We start from the raw sequence: 6,725 nt of genomic DNA, 5'->3' as shown, positions 1-6,725 counted from the left end.
ATGCATAAACTAAAACCAGAGGAGGGGATGGTCTGATGCAGATGGGGGGGGGGGGAGGGATCCCCCCCATCCCCCCTGCAAATCGCTCACTGCCCTGCACTCGCTAGCCTGGTGTGTGATCAGAGTGCCCTCTGCTGACAGACGTCACACTCTAAACTGCTGTACAAAGTTTAGAACGGCAGGGCTGGCTCCTCTGGCACAAAGGTGTCCGCTAATGGTGCTGTTTCCGATCTGGCCTGCTTGCTGCCGTGGTTTCTTCAACCAACTGCGATCATCTCCGGACTATGGAATTTTAAGAACATTAACTTTCTGAACACAGACGATGAGAAATAGTGAATTAATTTACCAATTTCGAAACCGATATCAGCTGCAATATGCAATTTTTTATGTCCCCCCCCCCCAAAAAAAAAAGGACGTATTTAGGAAACTTATGCTGAAGTCATCGAGTAGCGTAAGAAAATTTCTGGAATTTCATTAATTTTCACGTAGTTTGCCGGAATATCATACCATATACGCGACTGTTCTTGGTGTCAACCATATGTCAGTACAATTCTAAAGGTAAAGAGCGGAAATTATATCTGTAGAAAGCCGAAGCTGAAGCGAAGCCATGTGAGACATGCTGCAGTCCACTGAGTAACTAGAAAGTCATCTCGTCTGTGAAGATCTTTACATGAATACTTGATAATAGGGGAAGGTTGTTCCACTCATATTTTTAACGGATACCAATGTCAGTGATACGCCAGATTACATATAATCCTTGCACTTTGTGAATTCAACTAAAGTTTTATACTTATAATCGTAAGTGCTTCTAATAAATAGAGAACCAGCAAACCTCACTTCCAGCTGTTTTTCACCATTACATGCACACCGAACAACCGATGTTCCCTCAACCAAATAAAGATGGGAAATACGTAGAATGGCGGTACAAGCAGTCAACAGCTCAATTTACATGGGGAGGAGTAACTGCCCAGCGCACACACTCGCCCATACTGAATCTTTTCAGATTTACACAGAGCACACACCGAACACACGCGACCATGAAGGTTATCCAGTAGGAACTGAATGGTAGTTCGCTATTCATCCACCTAGAGGGCAACACGGTTAGGTCAGCTGCATGTTGGCACCCAAGCCTGTCCAGTTGGGATGGTTAAGTGATGGCTTCTGGTGTAAGCCGTAAATTTCAATTCGTTGCAGTCACTGGCTATCTCTGTCACGCACCTGCACGTCAGGCAGAATCGTCCTAGAAAACCATCCATATACTTATCAGGGTAATTACAATTAAATATTACGATCGTATCGCCAATATGACATCCGACAATAAGCAAAGTATTAGAAATATCTCATCCTGACCACTGTGGCTTTAGAAATATCAGTATCTGCACCATTATCATGACTGCCATAATTTTCTCCGTAAAATCCATCGTCCATATGGTTGTCGATTTGCTGAAACTGCAAGTCTACACGTCGTATCTATACCTACCTCAGTACCAAGCAACGCCTTTTTCTTTGCACACATCGTAACAAAAACTAGGTCACTTCACATTCCAAGACGTACTTCATAAGCCTGGTGACCACACCCAATCTTACACACATCACCTACTAAGTATAATAGTTCTCAACTAACCAAATGCTGGTGACATAATATTGAGTGAAAATCTGAAATGGACAGATATATATCATTTGCTTTTCTTGGGAATGGTGCCAGTGTGTCTTAGGAAGAGATACATAATCGGTTGGTTGGTTGGTTGGTTGGTTGGTTGGTTGAAAAAAGAGGAAAGAGACCAAACAGCGTGGTCATTGGACCCTTGTTCCTAATAAAACGATACCACAAGCGTGAGAATAGAATAGATGAGACATATAACATAAAACGGAAAGAAAGTAAAGACCACAAGAACGAAGGAAACGCAACAAACACTAAAAAGAACAAAAGAACAAGAAACAAAGATTCAAGAAGAGAGAGTGAAAGCAGATTACAGCGGCTGGCCAACCACGAAAATAAAAAGGAGAAGCCAGGCACCCTAAAAGCACTAGGGTGGGGGACACAGAGGGACAAAGGACAGGCGCTGAAACTCAGATCGAATGATGAAACCCACCCTCACGGCTGAAACTAAAGCCATATCAGCCAATGAGGCGTTGTCTGCTAAGATCAATGATAACGAGTCCAGCAACCGAAGATGAAGTAGCACAGCAGCCAAAGAAGGACAGATAGGAAGAATATGGGTCACTGTCAACCGGGCGCCGCACCGACACTGAGATGGATCATCACGGCAAAGGAGGCAGCCGTGGGTAGCCCAGGCATGGCCAATGCGGAGCCGGCAGAGAACCATGGAGTCCCTGCGAGAGGCCCTCATTGCGGACTTCCATTCTTTCCTGGTCCCCTTAATGGCTCTCACAAGGGAACCTCCCCATCGCACCCCCCTCAGATTTAGTTGTAAGTTGGCCCAGTGGATAGGCCTTGAAAAACTGAACACATGTCAATCGAGAAAACAGGAAGAAGTTGTGTGGAACAATGAAAAAAATTAGTAAAATACACAAACTGAGTAGTCCACGCACAAAATAGGCAACATCAAGGAAAATGTGAGCTCAGGGGCGTCGTGGTCCCGTGGTTAGCGTGAGTAGCTGCAGAACGAGAGGTCCTTGGTTCAAGTCTTCCCTCGACTGAAAATATTACTTTCTTTATTTTCCCAATGTTATGGTCTGTCCGTTCGTTCACTGACGTTTCTGTTCACTGCAATAAGTTTAGTGTCTGTGTTTTGCGACCGCACCGCAAAACCGTGCGATTAGTAGACGAAAGTACGTGCCTCTCCAATGGGAACCGAAAACATTTGATCGCAAGGTCATAGGTCAACCGATTCCTCCACAGCAAAACACGTCTGATATATTCTATACGACACTGGTGACGGCATGTGCGTCACATGACAGGAATATGTTGTCGACCCACCTAACTTGTACACTTGGCGAATGGGTAAAAAGATTCTTCTACCTTGCCCGATTTAGGTTTTCTTGTGGATGTGACAATAACTCCCAAAAAAGTGATGAAAACATAAGAGTTTGTCACATACACTGCAACAAATGAATGCAACAGTTTCACAGTCACACAGTTTTCCCTGTGCTCTGTCAAAACATATGTTTTTAACGTTTTCCAATTTTTTCCGTGTGTAGACCGTCAAATCCTGCATATGTCCAAGCAAATCTGAACATGTCCTGGAATTTTCGAGAGCGAAGTTGATTGTGTGAGTGCCTGAACTTTGATAATTGACACACGTCAATTGCTAGGAAATAAAAAAAGTTAAAATTTTTCTCGAGGGAAGACTTGAACCAAGGTCCTCTCGTCCCGCAGTTGCTTACGCTAACCACAAGACCACGGCGCTCCTCAGATCATCGTGTCCATGATGTTGCTTATGTTACACATCGACTACTCAATTGGTACATTTTGCTTATTTTTTTCATAGTTCGACAAAACTTCTTCCTGTTTTCTCGATTGATCTGTGTTCAGTTTTTCAAGGCCTATCCACTGTGCCAACTTATAACTAAATCTGAGGGGGGTGCGATGGGGAGGTTCCCTTGTCAGTTTATTGTGCATACCGAGATTTTGCCATTCCGTCTCCCAAATGTGAAAAACCTTGTGGCGAAGTAACCAACACAGGTGAGTTGCGGGGATGCCCATCTCCAGAAGTGGTTTCCATGTAGCCTGTTTGGCCAGCCTGTCGAAGTTCATTTCCTGGGATTACGATGTGACCAGGGGTCCAGACGAATGCAGCTGAACGACTGGACCATTCCAGGGCGTAGATGGACTCCTGGATGAACGCTACCAAAGAATGACGGGGGTAGCTCTGGTTGATAGCTTGTAGGCTGTTCAAGAAGTCAGTACATGAGAAGACTCCCCAGGACATGAACAGAGATGCTGAAGTGTACGAGAAATGGCCACCAGCTCTGCAGTAAATACACTACAGCCGTCGGGTAAGAAATGCTGTTCAATATGGCCGCCGTGAACGTAGGCAAAGCCAACACGACCATCAGCCACGGAGTCATCAATGTATAACACTTCAGAGCCCCAGAACACATCAAGAATCGAGAGGAGGTGACAGTGGAGAGCCACAGGGTTAATTAAGTCCTCAGGGCCATGTGAAAGGTCCATACAAAGCTGCAGACCAGGTGTACACCACGGAGGTGTGCATGAGCAGACCACAAGTAGAGATGGTAAAGGGAAGAAAAGGGACTGCACGCAAACCGCAATCGTTCGCCATGACCTGGACCACCGATGTGGGAGATGGACTGCCGTGGGTGGGAAAAGGAGACAGTAATTCGGATGCTCAGGGGAACTACAAATGTCTGCTGCGTAACTGGCGAGCAGTTGCGCACATCTGATCTGCAGTGGAGGGACACGAGCCTCCACCAGTATGCTGGTCACTGGACTCTTCCTAAAAGCTCCTGTCGCTAATCGAACCCCACAGTGCTGCACAGGTTGAGTAAATGCAATGCTGAAGGCGCTGCCGAACCATAAACCACACTTCCATAGCCAATTCGGGACTGGACAAGGGCTCCATAGAGCTGCAGCAGCATAGAGCTATCTGCACCCCAGTTGGTGTTGCTCAGGCAATGGAGCACATTGAGGTGCTGCCAGCACTTCTGCTTCAGCTGACTAACAGGTGGAAGCAAAGTCAATCGAGCGTCTGAAGCCAGACCTAAGAATCGCCTGCCTTGTGGATGGCTCCCTCTAGGCACCGCTCAGCAACAACAGTACTGGAGCAGCAGTACGAAATGCAGAAGTCTTCTGCCCACAGAGGTGAAACGGACGGCCTGACAGCTGCTGCTAGACCGTTAATGGCCACTAAAAATAGACGCTCAATACAGAGATCAATACAGACCGTTAATGGCCACTAAAAATAGACGCTCAATACAGAGCCCTGCGGATATGGATGGAACTATGGGAGGCGCCAACTTTTACACAGAAAGTACGGAGCGACAGGAAGTTTGGTAAATTCGGGAGCAGGCCCTCGATACCCCACACATAGAATGTGGCAAGGGCATGATGTCGCCGGGTTGTGTCTTATGCTTTACGTAAGTCAAAAGAGATTGAAACCAGGTGCTGGAGTCTGGAAAAGGCTGTACAGATGGACGAGAGTATCAGTGGTAGAGCGACCCTGGCAGAAGCCGCCCTGACATGGAGCCAGCAGACCATGTGACTCCAGGACCCAACGCAACCACCGACATACCATATGTTGCAGCAGCTTACAAAGAACTTTGACGAGGCTGATGGGGCGATAGCGGGTTTTTACCGGGTTTGAGCACTGGAATGATTGTGCTCTCCCATCATTGCGATGGAAAGACGCCATCGTACCAAATCCGGTAGATGAGTAGGAGATGTCGCTTGTAGTCAGATGAGATGTTTTATCATCTGGCTGTGGATTGTATCTGGCTGGGGCAATGTGCTAGGGCACTGAGGAGCTCCCACTCTGTAAATTGGGCGTTATAGGATTCACTATGGCGTGTAGTAAATGAGAGGACGTTCCCTTCTAGTTGCGGTTTTAGAGTTCGGCCGGCCGGGGTGGCCGAGCGGTTCTAGTCGCTACAGTCTGGAACCGCGCAACCACTACGGTCGCAGGTTCGAATCCTGCCACGGGCATGGGTGTGTGTGATGTCCTTAGGTTAGTTAGGTTAAGTAGTTCTACGTTCTAGGGAACTGATGACCTCAGAAGTTAAGTCCTATAGTGCTCAGAGCAATTTTTTAGAGTTTGAAACGCTGGGGGGGGGGGGTGTACTTTTCCGACACAGAGGCTTGAGCAAAGTGCCCGGCAATTGCATTTTGGTCGGTACATAACACGCTATTTATGGTAACACCAGGGACACCTGCTGGGGCCTGCTACCCGAAAGACGTTTGATCTTTGCCTAGGCTTGGGAAGGTGACGTATGGCATCCAACGGTCGAGACTTCTCTCCCCCAATAATCCTGTTTCCATCATTTGTTAAGTTGGGGAAGGTGGGCACGGAGGCGTTTAAAGGCAGTGAGGTGCTCCAAGGAAAGGTGCCACTTATGCCGTTGTGGAGCTCGCCGACGCTTCTTAATTGCTTCAGCGACTTCCGGCGACCAAGGGACTGCGTTACGACTCTGGCAACCTAAAGAGCGAGGGATCGTGTTTTCTGCTGCAGAAACAATTGTTGTTGTTATTGCTGTTGCTGTTACCTGCTCAACCGTCACATTAATGTTACCGTGTGGGAGGATTCAATGGTGACAGAGGTCAAATTTTCCCAGTCTGCCTTGTTTAAAGCCCATCTGGGCAGGCATGCATGGGTCTGACGCGGGGGCAGTGACAGGAAGATGGGGGGTCACTATGACACAGGTCGTCATATTCTCTCCAGTGGATAGATGGGTGAAGTCCTGGGTTCCAAACTCATAAATCAAGGACCGTGTAACTACCACGAGCCTCACTGATGTGGCGGCCCCAGTATTTATGAGGCAGAGGTCGAATTGAGACAGTAAAGTTTCGACATCTCTGCCTCAGCCAGTAAGTATGGTGCCATTAAAATCTCCCGAAAGTAGGAAAGGTAAAGGGAGTTAATCAGTGCAGCTAATACATCCAGGGGTACAGCACCATCTGGAGGAAGATATACATTGCAGACTTATTTCCTGCTTCGTCATTGTGACAGCCACAGCTTCAAGAGGGGTTTGAAGGGGCACAGTGTCACTACAGATTAAGTTCAGGACAGACTCAAACTCCACCTGAC

This window comes from Schistocerca nitens, chromosome 2 (assembly GCF_023898315.1).
Source record: "Schistocerca nitens isolate TAMUIC-IGC-003100 chromosome 2, iqSchNite1.1, whole genome shotgun sequence".
Lineage (NCBI taxonomy): Eukaryota > Metazoa > Arthropoda > Insecta > Orthoptera > Acrididae > Schistocerca > Schistocerca nitens.
Note: the sequence above shows the minus strand (reverse complement) of the source record.